At 40.7% G+C, this 16,042-nt stretch overlaps 27 non-coding genes across 27 annotated transcripts; all 27 read left to right on the forward strand.

Annotated features, from left to right (window-relative positions):
• The first annotated feature begins 400 nt into the window (after positions 1 to 400).
• Positions 401 to 519, forward strand: LOC141297527 (5S ribosomal RNA). Its single transcript, XR_012341399.1, has one exon. It is a non-coding gene; the product is annotated as a 5S ribosomal RNA (ribosomal RNA).
• Positions 520 to 1,320: 801 nt separating this feature from the next.
• On the forward strand, positions 1,321 to 1,439 carry LOC141296236 (5S ribosomal RNA). Its single transcript, XR_012341213.1, has one exon. It is a non-coding gene; the product is annotated as a 5S ribosomal RNA (ribosomal RNA).
• Positions 1,440 to 1,523: 84 nt separating this feature from the next.
• Positions 1,524 to 1,642, forward strand: LOC141289422 (5S ribosomal RNA). Its single transcript, XR_012339921.1, has one exon. It is a non-coding gene; the product is annotated as a 5S ribosomal RNA (ribosomal RNA).
• An 801-nt stretch (positions 1,643 to 2,443) lies between these two features.
• Positions 2,444 to 2,562, forward strand: LOC141289495 (5S ribosomal RNA). The gene has a single exon (XR_012339933.1). It is a non-coding gene; the product is annotated as a 5S ribosomal RNA (ribosomal RNA).
• An 84-nt stretch (positions 2,563 to 2,646) lies between these two features.
• Positions 2,647 to 2,765, forward strand: LOC141289562 (5S ribosomal RNA). Its single transcript, XR_012339947.1, has one exon. It is a non-coding gene; the product is annotated as a 5S ribosomal RNA (ribosomal RNA).
• A 751-nt stretch (positions 2,766 to 3,516) lies between these two features.
• On the forward strand, positions 3,517 to 3,635 carry LOC141296252 (5S ribosomal RNA). Its single transcript, XR_012341215.1, has one exon. It is a non-coding gene; the product is annotated as a 5S ribosomal RNA (ribosomal RNA).
• Positions 3,636 to 3,719: 84 nt separating this feature from the next.
• Positions 3,720 to 3,838, forward strand: LOC141297535 (5S ribosomal RNA). The gene has a single exon (XR_012341400.1). It is a non-coding gene; the product is annotated as a 5S ribosomal RNA (ribosomal RNA).
• Positions 3,839 to 4,639: 801 nt separating this feature from the next.
• On the forward strand, positions 4,640 to 4,758 carry LOC141296259 (5S ribosomal RNA). The gene has a single exon (XR_012341216.1). It is a non-coding gene; the product is annotated as a 5S ribosomal RNA (ribosomal RNA).
• Positions 4,759 to 4,842: 84 nt separating this feature from the next.
• On the forward strand, positions 4,843 to 4,961 carry LOC141289616 (5S ribosomal RNA). Its single transcript, XR_012339958.1, has one exon. It is a non-coding gene; the product is annotated as a 5S ribosomal RNA (ribosomal RNA).
• Positions 4,962 to 5,763: 802 nt separating this feature from the next.
• LOC141289684 (5S ribosomal RNA) lies at positions 5,764 to 5,882 on the forward strand. The gene has a single exon (XR_012339971.1). It is a non-coding gene; the product is annotated as a 5S ribosomal RNA (ribosomal RNA).
• Positions 5,883 to 5,966: 84 nt separating this feature from the next.
• On the forward strand, positions 5,967 to 6,085 carry LOC141289751 (5S ribosomal RNA). The gene has a single exon (XR_012339984.1). It is a non-coding gene; the product is annotated as a 5S ribosomal RNA (ribosomal RNA).
• Positions 6,086 to 6,886: 801 nt separating this feature from the next.
• LOC141317805 (5S ribosomal RNA) lies at positions 6,887 to 7,005 on the forward strand. Its single transcript, XR_012352160.1, has one exon. It is a non-coding gene; the product is annotated as a 5S ribosomal RNA (ribosomal RNA).
• Positions 7,006 to 7,806: 801 nt separating this feature from the next.
• On the forward strand, positions 7,807 to 7,925 carry LOC141298880 (5S ribosomal RNA). Its single transcript, XR_012341668.1, has one exon. It is a non-coding gene; the product is annotated as a 5S ribosomal RNA (ribosomal RNA).
• An 84-nt stretch (positions 7,926 to 8,009) lies between these two features.
• Positions 8,010 to 8,128, forward strand: LOC141289821 (5S ribosomal RNA). The gene has a single exon (XR_012339996.1). It is a non-coding gene; the product is annotated as a 5S ribosomal RNA (ribosomal RNA).
• An 801-nt stretch (positions 8,129 to 8,929) lies between these two features.
• LOC141289899 (5S ribosomal RNA) lies at positions 8,930 to 9,048 on the forward strand. Its single transcript, XR_012340009.1, has one exon. It is a non-coding gene; the product is annotated as a 5S ribosomal RNA (ribosomal RNA).
• An 84-nt stretch (positions 9,049 to 9,132) lies between these two features.
• Positions 9,133 to 9,251, forward strand: LOC141289978 (5S ribosomal RNA). The gene has a single exon (XR_012340024.1). It is a non-coding gene; the product is annotated as a 5S ribosomal RNA (ribosomal RNA).
• A 752-nt stretch (positions 9,252 to 10,003) lies between these two features.
• On the forward strand, positions 10,004 to 10,122 carry LOC141290052 (5S ribosomal RNA). The gene has a single exon (XR_012340036.1). It is a non-coding gene; the product is annotated as a 5S ribosomal RNA (ribosomal RNA).
• Positions 10,123 to 10,206: 84 nt separating this feature from the next.
• Positions 10,207 to 10,325, forward strand: LOC141290128 (5S ribosomal RNA). Its single transcript, XR_012340051.1, has one exon. It is a non-coding gene; the product is annotated as a 5S ribosomal RNA (ribosomal RNA).
• An 84-nt stretch (positions 10,326 to 10,409) lies between these two features.
• Positions 10,410 to 10,528, forward strand: LOC141318596 (5S ribosomal RNA). Its single transcript, XR_012352902.1, has one exon. It is a non-coding gene; the product is annotated as a 5S ribosomal RNA (ribosomal RNA).
• Positions 10,529 to 11,329: 801 nt separating this feature from the next.
• Positions 11,330 to 11,448, forward strand: LOC141297543 (5S ribosomal RNA). Its single transcript, XR_012341401.1, has one exon. It is a non-coding gene; the product is annotated as a 5S ribosomal RNA (ribosomal RNA).
• Positions 11,449 to 12,249: 801 nt separating this feature from the next.
• Positions 12,250 to 12,368, forward strand: LOC141297550 (5S ribosomal RNA). The gene has a single exon (XR_012341402.1). It is a non-coding gene; the product is annotated as a 5S ribosomal RNA (ribosomal RNA).
• An 801-nt stretch (positions 12,369 to 13,169) lies between these two features.
• Positions 13,170 to 13,288, forward strand: LOC141290199 (5S ribosomal RNA). Its single transcript, XR_012340070.1, has one exon. It is a non-coding gene; the product is annotated as a 5S ribosomal RNA (ribosomal RNA).
• Positions 13,289 to 13,372: 84 nt separating this feature from the next.
• On the forward strand, positions 13,373 to 13,491 carry LOC141290277 (5S ribosomal RNA). The gene has a single exon (XR_012340085.1). It is a non-coding gene; the product is annotated as a 5S ribosomal RNA (ribosomal RNA).
• Positions 13,492 to 14,292: 801 nt separating this feature from the next.
• LOC141318409 (5S ribosomal RNA) lies at positions 14,293 to 14,411 on the forward strand. Its single transcript, XR_012352729.1, has one exon. It is a non-coding gene; the product is annotated as a 5S ribosomal RNA (ribosomal RNA).
• An 84-nt stretch (positions 14,412 to 14,495) lies between these two features.
• On the forward strand, positions 14,496 to 14,614 carry LOC141290358 (5S ribosomal RNA). The gene has a single exon (XR_012340109.1). It is a non-coding gene; the product is annotated as a 5S ribosomal RNA (ribosomal RNA).
• Positions 14,615 to 14,698: 84 nt separating this feature from the next.
• LOC141318598 (5S ribosomal RNA) lies at positions 14,699 to 14,817 on the forward strand. Its single transcript, XR_012352904.1, has one exon. It is a non-coding gene; the product is annotated as a 5S ribosomal RNA (ribosomal RNA).
• Positions 14,818 to 15,618: 801 nt separating this feature from the next.
• Positions 15,619 to 15,737, forward strand: LOC141297558 (5S ribosomal RNA). Its single transcript, XR_012341403.1, has one exon. It is a non-coding gene; the product is annotated as a 5S ribosomal RNA (ribosomal RNA).
• Positions 15,738 to 16,042: the final 305 nt, after the last annotated feature.

Consider the following 16,042-nt stretch of genomic DNA (forward strand, 5'->3'; position numbering starts at 1 on the left):
GGACTGTTTTTAGGGTATGGACAAATGAACTGTATTCTTTTAACAGAGTTTACCTGTTTTTAGGGTATGGACAAATGAACTGTATTCTTTTAACAGAGTTTACCTAGTTTTATCGTGTTGTTTTAAAGTCTTTTATGTGAACCTTGTAAATACACCAAATCTATTTAAACCAATTTTCTTTTATGTCTCATTCTTTTAACCACTAGTCATCTCTCACAGTTAAATCTGACCCCATTTTAGTCTTGTAACTCGGCTGATAAGGCCGATTGTTACACTTTTATGGGAGACCGCCTGGGAATACCAGGTGCTGTAAGCTTTTGCCTTTTCTTCACTATTTATATAATATGCTGGCTTTTACGGAGGCTGATCTTTAAATAGCCCACTTTTTGGAGCTGCCCTCGCTTATGGCCATACCGCGCTGAGAGTGCCCGATCTCGTCTGATCTCGGAAGCTAAGCAGCGTCGGGCCTGGTTAGTACTTGGATGGGAGACCGCCTGGGAATACCAGGTGCTGTAAGCTTTTGCCTTTTCTTCACTATTTATATAATATGCTGGCTTTTAGAAAGACGTGTTTTACCGCTCTATTTATTACAATCATTTACATGTATTATAGAGTTTTAAGTGTTTTACATGTTTTTTAGGCCATTTTATTACTCTTAACATTTTAAGTGTATGTGTCTTTAATAAATGGATGGTTGGCCTGTCATGTGACTAGACACATGACAGGAAGCAGGAAGTACAACTGTATAAGAGAGCAGCATGACAAACAAAGGACAGTCACCAAACTGTTGGATTGAGGAGTTGCTAATTTTAGAGCTCACCTTTCCATTCACCACCTGCAAACTTTGGATTACACTTTCTGTGGATTGTATATACACTGGTGGACACTCACATTGGACTTATCAACACACTGGGGTTCTTGGACTGTTTTTAGGGTATGGACAAATGAACTGTATTCTTTTAACAGAGTTTACCTGTTTTTAGGGTATGGACAAAAGAACTGTATTCTTTTAACAGAGTTTACCTAGTTTTATCGTGTTGTTTTAAAGTCTTTTGTGTGAACCTTGTAAATACACCAAATCTATTTAAACCAATTTTCTTTTATGTCTCATTCTTTTAACCACTAGTCATCTCTCACAGTTAAATCTGACCCCATTTTAGTCTTGTAACTCGGCTGATAAGGCCGATTGTTACACTTTTATGGGAGACCGCCTGGGAATACCAGGTGCTGTAAGCTTTTGCCTTTTCTTCACTATTTATATAATATGCTGGCTTTTACGGAGGCTGATCTTTAAATAGCCCACTTTTTGGAGCAGACCTCGTTTATGGCCATACCGCGCTGAGAGCGCCCGATCTCGTCTGATCTCGGAAGCTAAGCAGCGTCGGGCCTGGTTAGTACTTGGATGGGAGACCGCCTGGGAATACCAGGTGCTGTAAGCTTTTGCCTTTTCTTCACTATTTATATAATATGCTGGCTTTTACGGAGGCTGATCTTTAAATAGCCCACTTTTTGGAGCAGCCCTCGCTTATGGCCATACCGCGCTGAGAGCGCCCGATCTCGTCTGATCTCGGAAGCTAAGCAGCGTCGGGCCTGGTTAGTACTTGGATGGGAGACCGCCTGGGAATACCAGGTGCTGTAAGCTTTTGCCTTTTCTTCACTATTTATATAATATGCTGGCTTTTAGAAAGACGTGTTTTACCGCTCTATTTATTACAATCATTTACATGTATTATAGAGTTTTAAGTGTTTTACATGTTTTTTAGGCCATTTTATTACTCTTAACATTTTAAGTGTATGTGTCTTTAATAAATGGATGGTTGGCCTGTCATGTGACTAGACACATGACAGGAAGCAGGAAGTACAACTGTATAAGAGAGCAGCATGACAAACAAAGGACAGTCACCAAACTGTTGGATTGAGGAGTTGCTAATTTTAGAGCTCACCTTTCCATTCACCACCTGCAAACTTTGGATTACACTTTCTGTGGATTGTATATACACTGGTGGACACTCACATTGGACTTATCAACACACTGGGGTTCTTGGACTGTTTTTAGGGTATGGACAAATGAACTGTATTCTTTTAACAGAGTTTACCTGTTTTTAGGGTATGGACAAATGAACTGTATTCTTTTAACAGAGTTTACCTAGTTTTATCGTGTTGTTTTAAAGTCTTTTATGTGAACCTTGTAAATACACCAAATCTATTTAAACCAATTTTCTTTTATGTCTCATTCTTTTAACCACTAGTCATCTCTCACAGTTAAATCTGACCCCATTTTAGTCTTGTAACTCGGCTGATAAGGCCGATTGTTACACTTTTATGGGAGACCGCCTGGGAATACCAGGTGCTGTAAGCTTTTGCCTTTTCTTCACTATTTATATAATATGCTGGCTTTTACGGAGGCTGATCTTTAAATAGCCCACTTTTTGGAGCAGCCCTCGCTTATGGCCATACCGCGCTGAGAGCGCCCGATCTCGTCTGATCTCGGAAGCTAAGCAGCGTCGGGCCTGGTTAGTACTTGGATGGGAGACCGCCTGGGAATACCAGGTGCTGTAAGCTTTTGCCTTTTCTTCACTATTTATATAATATGCTGGCTTTTACGGAGGCTGATCTTTAAATAGCCCACTTTTTGGAGCAGCCCTCGCTTATGGCCATACCGCGCTGAGAGCGCCCGATCTCGTCTGATCTCGGAAGCTAAGCAGCGTCGGGCCTGGTTAGTACTTGGATGGGAGACCGCCTGGGAATACCAGGTGCTGTAAGCTTTTGCCTTTTCTTCACTATTTATATAATATGCTGGCTTTTAGAAAGACGTGTTTTACCGCTCTATTTATTACAATCATTTACATGTATTATAGAGTTTTAAGTGTTTTACATGTTTTTTAGGCCATTTTATTACTCTTAACATTTTAAGTGTATGTGTCTTTAATAAATGGATGGTTGGCCTGTCATGTGACTAGACAGATGACAGGAAGCAGGAAGTACAACTGCATAAGAGAGCAGCATGACAAACAAAGGACAGTCACCAAACTGTTGGATTGAGGAGTTGCTAATTTTAGAGCTCACCTTTCCATTCACCACCTGCAAACTTTGGATTACACTTTCTGTGGATTGTATATACACTGGTGGACACTCACATTGGACTTATCAACACACTGGGGTTCTTGGACTGTTTTTAGGGTATGGACAAATGAACTGTATTCTTTTAACAGAGTTTACCTAGTTTTATCGTGTTGTTTTAAAGTCTTTTATGTGAACCTTGTAAATACACCAAATCTATTTAAACCAATTTTCTTTTATGTCTCATTCTTTTAACCACTAGTCATCTCTCACAGTTAAATCTGACCCCATTTTAGTCTTGTAACTCGGCTGATAAGGCCGATTGTTACACTTTTATGGGAGACCGCCTGGGAATACCAGGTGCTGTAAGCTTTTGCCTTTTCTTCACTATTTATATAATATGCTGGCTTTTACGGAGGCTGATCTTTAAATAGCCCACTTTTTGGAGCAGCCCTCGTTTATGGCCATACCGCGCTGAGAGCGCCCGATCTCGTCTGATCTCGGAAGCTAAGCAGCGTCGGGCCTGGTTAGTACTTGGATGGGAGACCGCCTGGGAATACCAGGTGCTGTAAGCTTTTGCCTTTTCTTCACTATTTATATAATATGCTGGCTTTTACGGAGGCTGATCTTTAAATAGCCCACTTTTTGGAGCTGCCCTCGCTTATGGCCATACCGCGCTGAGAGTGCCCGATCTCGTCTGATCTCGGAAGCTAAGCAGCGTCGGGCCTGGTTAGTACTTGGATGGGAGACCGCCTGGGAATACCAGGTGCTGTAAGCTTTTGCCTTTTCTTCACTATTTATATAATATGCTGGCTTTTAGAAAGACGTGTTTTACCGCTCTATTTATTACAATCATTTACATGTATTATAGAGTTTTAAGTGTTTTACATGTTTTTTAGGCCATTTTATTACTCTTAACATTTTAAGTGTATGTGTCTTTAATAAATGGATGGTTGGCCTGTCATGTGACTAGACACATGACAGGAAGCAGGAAGTACAACTGTATAAGAGAGCAGCATGACAAACAAAGGACAGTCACCAAACTGTTGGATTGAGGAGTTGCTAATTTTAGAGCTCACCTTTCCATTCACCACCTGCAAACTTTGGATTACACTTTCTGTGGATTGTATATACACTGGTGGACACTCACATTGGACTTATCAACACACTGGGGTTCTTGGACTGTTTTTAGGGTATGGACAAATTAACTGTATTCTTTTAACAGAGTTTACCTGTTTTTAGGGTATGGACAAAAGAACTGTATTCTTTTAACAGAGTTTACCTAGTTTTATCGTGTTGTTTTAAAGTCTTTTATGTGAACCTTGTAAATACACCAAATCTATTTAAACCAATTTTCTTTTATGTCTCATTCTTTTAACCACTAGTCATCTCTCACAGTTAAATCTGACCCCATTTTAGTCTTGTAACTCGGCTGATAAGGCCGATTGTTACACTTTTATGGGAGACCGCCTGGGAATACCAGGTGCTGTAAGCTTTTGCCTTTTCTTCACTATTTATATAATATGCTGGCTTTTACGGAGGCTGATCTTTAAATAGCCCACTTTTTGGAGCAGACCTCGTTTATGGCCATACCGCGCTGAGAGCGCCCGATCTCGTCTGATCTCGGAAGCTAAGCAGCGTCGGGCCTGGTTAGTACTTGGATGGGAGACCGCCTGGGAATACCAGGTGCTGTAAGCTTTTGCCTTTTCTTCACTATTTATATAATATGCTGGCTTTTACGGAGGCTGATCTTTAAATAGCCCACTTTTTGGAGCAGCCCTCGCTTATGGCCATACCGCGCTGAGAGCGCCCGATCTCGTCTGATCTCGGAAGCTAAGCAGCGTCGGGCCTGGTTAGTACTTGGATGGGAGACCGCCTGGGAATACCAGGTGCTGTAAGCTTTTGCCTTTTCTTCACTATTTATATAATATGCTGGCTTTTAGAAAGACGTGTTTTACCGCTCTATTTATTACAATCATTTACATGTATTATAGAGTTTTAAGTGTTTTACATGTTTTTTAGGCCATTTTATTACTCTTAACATTTTAAGTGTATGTGTCTTTAATAAATGGATGGTTGGCCTGTCATGTGACTAGACACATGACAGGAAGCAGGAAGTACAACTGCATAAGAGAGCAGCATGACAAACAAAGGACAGTCACCAAACTGTTGGATTGAGGAGTTGCTAATTTTAGAGCTCACCTTTCCATTCACCACCTGCAAACTTTGGATTACACTTTCTGTGGATTGTATATACACTGGTGGACACTCACATTGGACTTATCAACACACTGGGGTTCTTGGACTGTTTTTAGGGTATGGACAAATGAACTGTATTCTTTTAACAGAGTTTACCTGTTTTTAGGGTATGGACAAATGAACAGTATTCTTTTAACAGAGTTTACCTAGTTTTATCGTGTTGTTTTAAAGTCTTTTTATGTGAACCTTGTAAATACACCAAATCTATTTAAACCAATTTTCTTTTATGTCTCATTCTTTTAACCACTAGTCATCTCTCACAGTTAAATCTGACCCCATTTTAGTCTTGTAACTCGGCTGATAAGGCCGATTGTTACACTTTTATGGGAGACCGCCTGGGAATACCAGGTGCTGTAAGCTTTTGCCTTTTCTTCACTATTTATATAATATGCTGGCTTTTACGGAGGCTGATCTTTAAATAGCCCACTTTTTGGAGCAGCCCTCGCTTATGGCCATACCGCGCTGAGAGCGCCCGATCTCGTCTGATCTCGGAAGCTAAGCAGCGTCGGGCCTGGTTAGTACTTGGATGGGAGACCGCCTGGGAATACCAGGTGCTGTAAGCTTTTGCCTTTTCTTCACTATTTATATAATATGCTGGCTTTTACGGAGGCTGATCTTTAAATAGCCCACTTTTTGGAGCAGCCCTCGCTTATGGCCATACCGCGCTGAGAGCGCCCGATCTCGTCTGATCTCGGAAGCTAAGCAGCGTCGGGCCTGGTTAGTACTTGGATGGGAGACCGCCTGGGAATACCAGGTGCTGTAAGCTTTTGCCTTTTCTTCACTATTTATATAATATGCTGGCTTTTAGAAAGACGTGTTTTACCGCTCTATTTATTACAATCATTTACATGTATTATAGAGTTTTAAGTGTTTTACATGTTTTTTAGGCCATTTTATTACTCTTAACATTTTAAGTGTATGTGTCTTTAATAAATGGATGGTTGGCCTGTCATGTGACTAGACACATGACAGGAAGCAGGAAGTACAACTGTATAAGAGAGCAGCATGACAAACAAAGGACAGTCACCAAACTGTTGGATTGAGGAGTTGCTAATTTTAGAGCTCACCTTTCCATTCACCACCTGCAAACTTTGGATTACACTTTCTGTGGATTGTATATACACTGGTGGACACTCACATTGGACTTATCAACACACTGGGGTTCTTGGACTGTTTTTAGGGTATGGACAAATGAACTGTATTCTTTTAACAGAGTTTACCTGTTTTTAGGGTATGGACAAATGAACTGTATTCTTTTAACAGAGTTTACCTAGTTTTATCGTGTTGTTTTAAAGTCTTTTATGTGAACCTTGTAAATACACCAAATCTATTTAAACCAATTTTCTTTTATGTCTCATTCTTTTAACCACTAGTCATCTCTCACAGTTAAATCTGACCCCATTTTAGTCTTGTAACTCGGCTGATAAGGCCGATTGTTACACTTTTATGGGAGACCGCCTGGGAATACCAGGTGCTGTAAGCTTTTGCCTTTTCTTCACTATTTATATAATATGCTGGCTTTTACGGAGGCTGATCTTTAAATAGCCCACTTTTTGGAGCTGCCCTCGCTTATGGCCATACCGCGCTGAGAGTGCCCGATCTCGTCTGATCTCGGAAGCTAAGCAGCGTCGGGCCTGGTTAGTACTTGGATGGGAGACCGCCTGGGAATACCAGGTGCTGTAAACTTTTGCCTTTTCTTCACTATTTATATAATATGCTGGCTTTTAGAAAGACGTGTTTTACCGCTCTATTTATTACAATCATTTACATGTATTATAGAGTTTTAAGTGTTTTACATGTTTTTTAGGCCATTTTATTACTCTTAACATTTTAAGTGTATGTGTCTTTAATAAATGGATGGTTGGCCTGTCATGTGACTAGACACATGACAGGAAGCAGGAAGTACAACTGTATAAGAGAGCAGCATGACAAACAAAGGACAGTCACCAAACTGTTGGATTGAGGAGTTGCTAATTTTAGAGCTCACCTTTCCATTCACCACCTGCAAACTTTGGATTACACTTTCTGTGGATTGTATATACACTGGTGGACACTCACATTGGACTTATCAACACACTGGGGTTCTTGGACTGTTTTTAGGGTATGGACAAATGAACTGTATTCTTTTAACAGAGTTTACCTGTTTTTAGGGTATGGACAAAAGAACTGTATTCTTTTAACAGAGTTTACCTAGTTTTATCGTGTTGTTTTAAAGTCTTTTGTGTGAACCTTGTAAATACACCAAATCTATTTAAACCAATTTTCTTTTATGTCTCATTCTTTTAACCACTAGTCATCTCTCACAGTTAAATCTGACCCCATTTTAGTCTTGTAACTCGGCTGATAAGGCCGATTGTTAAACTTTTATGGGAGACCGCCTGGGAATACCAGGTGCTGTAAGCTTTTGCCTTTTCTTCACTATTTATATAATATGCTGGCTTTTACGGAGGCTGATCTTTAAATAGCCCACTTTTTGGAGCAGACCTCGTTTATGGCCATACCGCGCTGAGAGCACCCGATCTCGTCTGATCTCGGAAGCTAAGCAGCGTCGGGCCTGGTTAGTACTTGGATGGGAGACCGCCTGGGAATACCAGGTGCTGTAAGCTTTTGCCTTTTCTTCACTATTTATATAATATGCTGGCTTTTACGGAGGCTGATCTTTAAATAGCCCACTTTTTGGAGCAGCCCTCGCTTATGGCCATACCGCGCTGAGAGCGCCCGATCTCGTCTGATCTCGGAAGCTAAGCAGCGTCGGGCCTGGTTAGTACTTGGATGGGAGACCGCCTGGGAATACCAGGTGCTGTAAGCTTTTGCCTTTTCTTCACTATTTATATAATATGCTGGCTTTTAGAAAGACGTGTTTTACCGCTCTATTTATTACAATCATTTACATGTATTATAGAGTTTTAAGTGTTTTACATGTTTTTTAGGCCATTTTATTACTCTTAACATTTTAAGTGTATGTGTCTTTAATAAATGGATGGTTGGCCTGTCATGTGACTAGACACATGACAGGAAGCAGGAAGTACAACTGTATAAGAGAGCAGCATGACAAACAAAGGACAGTCACCAAACTGTTGGATTGAGGAGTTGCTAATTTTAGAGCTCACCTTTCCATTCACCACCTGCAAACTTTGGATTACACTTTCTGTGGATTGTATATACACTGGTGGACACTCACATTGGACTTATCAACACACTGGGGTTCTTGGACTGTTTTTAGGGTATGGACAAATGAACTGTATTCTTTTAACAGAGTTTACCTGTTTTTAGGGTATGGACAAATGAACTGTATTCTTTTAACAGAGTTTACCTAGTTTTATCGTGTTGTTTTAAAGTCTTTTATGTGAACCTTGTAAATACACCAAATCTATTTAAACCAATTTTCTTTTATGTCTCATTCTTTTAACCACTAGTCATCTCTCACAGTTAAATCTGACCCCATTTTAGTCTTGTAACTCGGCTGATAAGGCCGATTGTTACACTTTTATGGGAGACCGCCTGGGAATACCAGGTGCTGTAAGCTTTTGCCTTTTCTTCACTATTTATATAATATGCTGGCTTTTACGGAGGCTGATCTTTAAATAGCCCACTTTTTGGAGCAGCCCTCGCTTATGGCCATACCGCGCTGAGAGCGCCCGATCTCGTCTGATCTCGGAAGCTAAGCAGCGTCGGGCCTGGTTAGTACTTGGATGGGAGACCGCCTGGGAATACCAGGTGCTGTAAGCTTTTGCCTTTTCTTCACTATTTATATAATATGCTGGCTTTTACGGAGGCTGATCTTTAAATAGCCCACTTTTTGGAGCAGCCCTCGCTTATGGCCATACCGCGCTGAGAGCGCCCGATCTCGTCTGATCTCGGAAGCTAAGCAGCGTCGGGCCTGGTTAGTACTTGGATGGGAGACCGCCTGGGAATACCAGGTGCTGTAAGCTTTTGCCTTTTCTTCACTATTTATATAATATGCTGGCTTTTAGAAAGACGTGTTTTACCGCTCTATTTATTACAATCATTTACATGTATTATAGAGTTTTAAGTGTTTTACATGTTTTTTAGGCCATTTTATTACTCTTAACATTTTAAGTGTATGTGTCTTTAATAAATGGATGGTTGGCCTGTCATGTGACTAGACAGATGACAGGAAGCAGGAAGTACAACTGCATAAGAGAGCAGCATGACAAACAAAGGACAGTCACCAAACTGTTGGATTGAGGAGTTGCTAATTTTAGAGCTCACCTTTCCATTCACCACCTGCAAACTTTGGATTACACTTTCTGTGGATTGTATATACACTGGTGGACACTCACATTGGACTTATCAACACACTGGGGTTCTTGGACTGTTTTTAGGGTATGGACAAATGAACTGTATTCTTTTAACAGAGTTTACCTAGTTTTATCGTGTTGTTTTAAAGTCTTTTTATGTGAACCTTGTAAATACACCAAATCTATTTAAACCAATTTTCTTTTATGTCTCATTCTTTTAACCACTAGTCATCTCTCACAGTTAAATCTGACCCCATTTTAGTCTTGTAACTCGGCTGATAAGGCCGATTGTTACACTTTTATGGGAGACCGCCTGGGAATACCAGGTGCTGTAAGCTTTTGCCTTTTCTTCACTATTTATATAATATGCTGGCTTTTACGGAGGCTGATCTTTAAATAGCCCACTTTTTAGAGCAGCCCTCGCTTATGGCCATACCGCGCTGAGAGCGCCCGATCTCGTCTGATCTCGGAAGCTAAGCAGCGTCGGGCCTGGTTAGTACTTGGATGGGAGACCGCCTGGGAATACCAGGTGCTGTAAGCTTTTGCCTTTTCTTCACTATTTATATAATATGCTGGCTTTTACGGAGGCTGATCTTTAAATAGCCCACTTTTTGGAGCAGCCCTCGCTTATGGCCATACCGCGCTGAGAGCGCCCGATCTCGTCTGATCTCGGAAGCTAAGCAGCGTCGGGCCTGGTTAGTACTTGGATGGGAGACCGCCTGGGAATACCAGGTGCTGTAAGCTTTTGCCTTTTCTTCACTATTTATATAATATGCTGGCTTTTACGGAGGCTGATCTTTAAATAGCCCACTTTTTGGAGCAGCCCTCGCTTATGGCCATACCGCGCTGAGAGCGCCCGATCTCGTCTGATCTTGGAAGCTAAGCAGCGTCGGTCCTGGTTAGTACTTGGATGGGAGACCGCCTGGGAATACCAGGTGCTGTAAGCTTTTGCCTTTTCTTCACTATTTATATAATATGCTGGCTTTTAGAAAGACGTGTTTTACCGCTCTATTTATTACAATCATTTACATGTATTATAGAGTTTTAAGTGTTTTACATGTTTTTTAGGCCATTTTATGACTCTTAACATTTTAAGTGTATGTGTCTTTAATAAATGGATGGTTGGCCTGTCATGTGACTAGACACATGACAGGAAGCAGGAAGTACAACTGCATAAGAGAGCAGCATGACAAACAAAGGACAGTCACCAAACTGTTGGATTGAGGAGTTGCTAATTTTAGAGCTCACCTTTCCATTCACCACCTGCAAACTTTGGATTACACTTTCTGTGGATTGTATATACACTGGTGGACACTCACATTGGACTTATCAACACACTGGGGTTCTTGGACTGTTTTTAGGGTATGGACAAATTAACTGTATTCTTTTAACAGAGTTTACCTGTTTTTAGGGTATGGACAAATGAACTGTATTCTTTTAACAGAGTTTACCTAGTTTTATCGTGTTGTTTTAAAGTCTTTTATGTGAACCTTGTAAATACACCAAATCTATTTAAACCAATTTTCTTTTATGTCTCATTCTTTTAACCACTAGTCATCTCTCACAGTTAAATCTGACCCCATTTTAGTCTTGTAACTCGGCTGATAAGGCCGATTGTTACACTTTTATGGGAGACCGCCTGGGAATACCAGGTGCTGTAAGCTTTTGCCTTTTCTTCACTATTTATATAATATGCTGGCTTTTACGGAGGCTGATCTTTAAATAGCCCACTTTTTGGAGCTGCCCTCGCTTATGGCCATACCGCGCTGAGAGTGCCCGATCTCGTCTGATCTCGGAAGCTAAGCAGCGTCGGGCCTGGTTAGTACTTGGATGGGAGACCGCCTGGGAATACCAGGTGCTGTAAGCTTTTGCCTTTTCTTCACTATTTATATAATATGCTGGCTTTTAGAAAGACGTGTTTTACCGCTCTATTTATTACAATCATTTACATGTATTATAGAGTTTTAAGTGTTTTACATGTTTTTTAGGCCATTTTATTACTCTTAACATTTTAAGTGTATGTGTCTTTAATAAATGGATGGTTGGCCTGTCATGTGACTAGACACATGACAGGAAGCAGGAAGTACAACTGTATAAGAGAGCAGCATGACAAACAAAGGACAGTCACCAAACTGTTGGATTGAGGAGTTGCTAATTTTAGAGCTCACCTTTCCATTCACCACCTGCAAACTTTGGATTACACTTTCTGTGGATTGTATATACACTGGTGGACACTCACATTGGACTTATCAACACACTGGGGTTCTTGGACTGTTTTTAGGGTATGGACAAATGAACTGTATTCTTTTAACAGAGTTTACCTGTTTTTAGGGTATGGACAAATGAACTGTATTCTTTTAACAGAGTTTACCTAGTTTTATCGTGTTGTTTTAAAGTCTTTTATGTGAACCTTGTAAATACACCAAATCTATTTAAACCAATTTTCTTTTATGTCTCATTCTTTTAACCACTAGTCATCTCTCACAGTTAAATCTGACCCCATTTTAGTCTTGTAACTCGGCTGATAAGGCCGATTGTTACACTTTTATGGGAGACCGCCTGGGAATACCAGGTGCTGTAAGCTTTTGCCTTTTCTTCACTATTTATATAATATGCTGGCTTTTACGGAGGCTGATCTTTAAATAGCCCACTTTTTGGAGCTGCCCTCGCTTATGGCCATACCGCGCTGAGAGTGCCCGATCTCGTCTGATCTCGGAAGCTAAGCAGCGTCGGGCCTGGTTAGTACTTGGATGGGAGACCGCCTGGGAATACCAGGTGCTGTAAGCTTTTGCCTTTTCTTCACTATTTATATAATATGCTGGCTTTTAGAAAGACGTGTTTTACCGCTCTATTTATTACAATCATTTACATGTATTATAGAGTTTTAAGTGTTTTACATGTTTTTTAGGCCATTTTATTACTCTTAACATTTTAAGTGTATGTGTCTTTAATAAATGGATGGTTGGCCTGTCATGTGACTAGACACATGACAGGAAGCAGGAAGTACAACTGTATAAGAGAGCAGCATGACAAACAAAGGACAGTCACCAAACTGTTGGATTGAGGAGTTGCTAATTTTAGAGCTCACCTTTCCATTCACCACCTACAAACTTTGGATTACACTTTCTGTGGATTGTATATACACTGGTGGACACTCACATTGGACTTATCAACACACTGGGGTTCTTGGACTGTTTTTAGGGTATGGACAAATGAACTGTATTCTTTTAACAGAGTTTACCTGTTTTTAGGGTATGGACAAAAGAACTGTATTCTTTTAACAGAGTTTACCTAGTTTTATCGTGTTGTTTTAAAGTCTTTTGTGTGAACCTTGTAAATACACCAAATCTATTTAAACCAATTTTCTTTTATGTCTCATTCTTTTAACCACTAGTCATCTCTCACAGTTAAATCTGACCCCATTTTAGTCTTGTAACTCGGCTGATAAGGCCGATTGTTACACTTTTATGGGAGACCGCCTGGGAATACCAGGTGCTGTAAGCTTTTGCCTTTTCTTCACTATTTATATAATATGCTGGCTTTTACGGAGGCTGATCTTTAAATAGCCCACTTTTTGGAGCAGCCCTCGCTTATGGCCATACCGCGCTGAGAGCGCCCGATCTCGTCTGATCTCGGAAGCTAAGCAGCGTCGGGCCTGGTTAGTACTTGGATGGGAGACCGCCTGGGAATACCAGGTGCTGTAAGCTTTTGCCTTTTCTTCACTATTTATATAATATGCTGGCTTTTACGGAGGCTGATCTTTAAATAGCCCACTTTTTGGAGCAGCCCTCGCTTATGGCCATACCGCGCTGAGAGCGCCCGATCTCGTCTGATCTCGGAAGCTAAGCAGCGTCGGGCCTGGTTAGTACTTGGATGGGAGACCGCCTGGGAATACCAGGTGCTGTAAGCTTTTGCCTTTTCTTCACTATTTATATAATATGCTGGCTTTTAGAAAGACGTGTTTTACCGCTCTATTTATTACAATCATTTACATGTATTATAGAGTTTTAAGTGTTTTACATGTTTTTTAGGCCATTTTATTACTCTTAACATTTTAAGTGTATGTGTCTTTAATAAATGGATGGTTGGCCTGTCATGTGACTAGACACATGACAGGAAGCAGGAAGTACAACTGTATAAGAGAGCAGCATGACAAACAAAGGACAGTCACCAAACTGTTGGATTGAGGAGTTGCTAATTTTAGAGCTCACCTTTCCATTCACCACCTGCAAACTTTGGATTACACTTTCTGTGGATTGTATATACACTGGTGGACACTCACATTGGACTTATCAACACACTGGGGTTCTTGGACTGTTTTTAGGGTATGGACAAATGAACTGTATTCTTTTAACAGAGTTTACCTGTTTTTAGGGTATGGACAAATGAACTGTATTCTTTTAACAGAGTTTACCTAGTTTTATCGTGTTGTTTTAAAGTCTTTTATGTGAACCTTGTAAATACACCAAATCTATTTAAACCAATTTTCTTTTATGTCTCATTCTTTTAACCACTAGTCATCTCTCACAGTTAAATCTGACCCCATTTTAGTCTTGTAACTCGGCTGATAAGGCCGATTGTTACACTTTTATGGGAGACCGCCTGGGAATACCAGGTGCTGTAAGCTTTTGCCTTTTCTTCACTATTTATATAATATGCTGGCTTTTACGGAGGCTGATCTTTAAATAGCCCACTTTTTGGAGCAGCCCTCGCTTATGGCCATACCGCGCTGAGAGCGCCCGATCTCGTCTGATCTCGGAAGCTAAGCAGCGTCGGGCCTGGTTAGTACTTGGATGGGAGACAGCCTGGGAATACCAGGTGCTGTAAGCTTTTGCCTTTTCTTCACTATTTATATAATATGCTGGCTTTTACGGAGGCTGATCTTTAAATAGCCCACTTTTTGGAGCAGCCCTCGCTTATGGCCATACCGCGCTGAGAGCGCCCGATCTCGTCTGATCTCGGAAGCTAAGCAGCGTCGGGCCTGGTTAGTACTTGGATGGGAGACCGCCTGGGAATACCAGGTGCTGTAAGCTTTTGCCTTTTCTTCACTATTTATATAATATGCTGGCTTTTACGGAGGCTGATCTTTAAATAGCCCACTTTTTGGAGCAGCCCTCGCTTATGGCCATACCGCGCTGAGAGCGCCCGATCTCGTCTGATCTTGGAAGCTAAGCAGCGTCGGTCCTGGTTAGTACTTGGATGGGAGACCGCCTGGGAATACCAGGTGCTGTAAGCTTTTGCCTTTTCTTCACTATTTATATAATATGCTGGCTTTTAGAAAGACGTGTTTTACCGCTCTATTTATTACAATCATTTACATGTATTATAGAGTTTTAAGTGTTTTACATGTTTTTTAGGCCATTTTATTACTCTTAACATTTTAAGTGTATGTGTCTTTAATAAATGGATGGTTGGCCTGTCATGTGACTAGACACATGACAGGAAGCAGGAAGTACAACTGCATAAGAGAGCAGCATGACAAACAAAGGACAGTCACCAAACTGTTGGATTGAGGAGTTGCTAATTTTAGAGCTCACCTTTCCATTCACCACCTGCAAACTTTGGATTACACTTTCTGTGGATTGTATATACACTGGTGGACACTCACATTGGACTTATCAACACACTGGGGTTCTTGGACTGTTTTTAGGGTATGGACAAATTAACTGTATTCTTTTAACAGAGTTTACCTGTTTTTAGGGTATGGACAAATGAACTGTATTCTTTTAACAGAGTTTACCTAGTTTTATCGTGTTGTTTTAAAGTCTTTTATGTGAACCTTGTAAATACACCAAATCTATTTAAACCAATTTTCTTTTATGTCTCATTCTTTTAACCACTAGTCATCTCTCACAGTTAAATCTGACCCCATTTTAGTCTTGTAACTCGGCTGATAAGGCCGATTGTTACACTTTTATGGGAGACCGCCTGGGAATACCAGGTGCTGTAAGCTTTTGCCTTTTCTTCACTATTTATATAATATGCTGGCTTTTACGGAGGCTGATCTTTAAATAGCCCACTTTTTGGAGCTGCCCTCGCTTATGGCCATACCGCGCTGAGAGTGCCCGATCTCGTCTGATCTCGGAAGCTAAGCAGCGTCGGGCCTGGTTAGTACTTGGATGGGAGACCGCCTGGGAATACCAGGTGCTGTAAGCTTTTGCCTTTTCTTCACTATTTATATAATATGCTGGCTTTTAGAAAGACGTGTTTTACCGCTCTATTTATTACAATCATTTACATGTATTATAGAGTTTTAAGTGTTTTACATGTTTTTTAGGCCATTTTATTACTCTTAACATTTTAAGTGTATGTGTCTTTAATAAATGGATGGTTGGCCTGTCATGTGACTAGACACATGACAGGAAGCAGGAAGTACAACTGTATAAGAGAGCAGCATGACAAACAAAGGACAGTCACCAAACTGTTGGATTGAGGAGTTGCTAATTTTAGAGCTCACCTTT

The sequence above is a fragment of the Garra rufa genome, chromosome 1 (genome assembly GCF_049309525.1).
Source record: "Garra rufa chromosome 1, GarRuf1.0, whole genome shotgun sequence".
NCBI classification, from domain to species: Eukaryota; Metazoa; Chordata; class Actinopteri; order Cypriniformes; family Cyprinidae; genus Garra; species Garra rufa.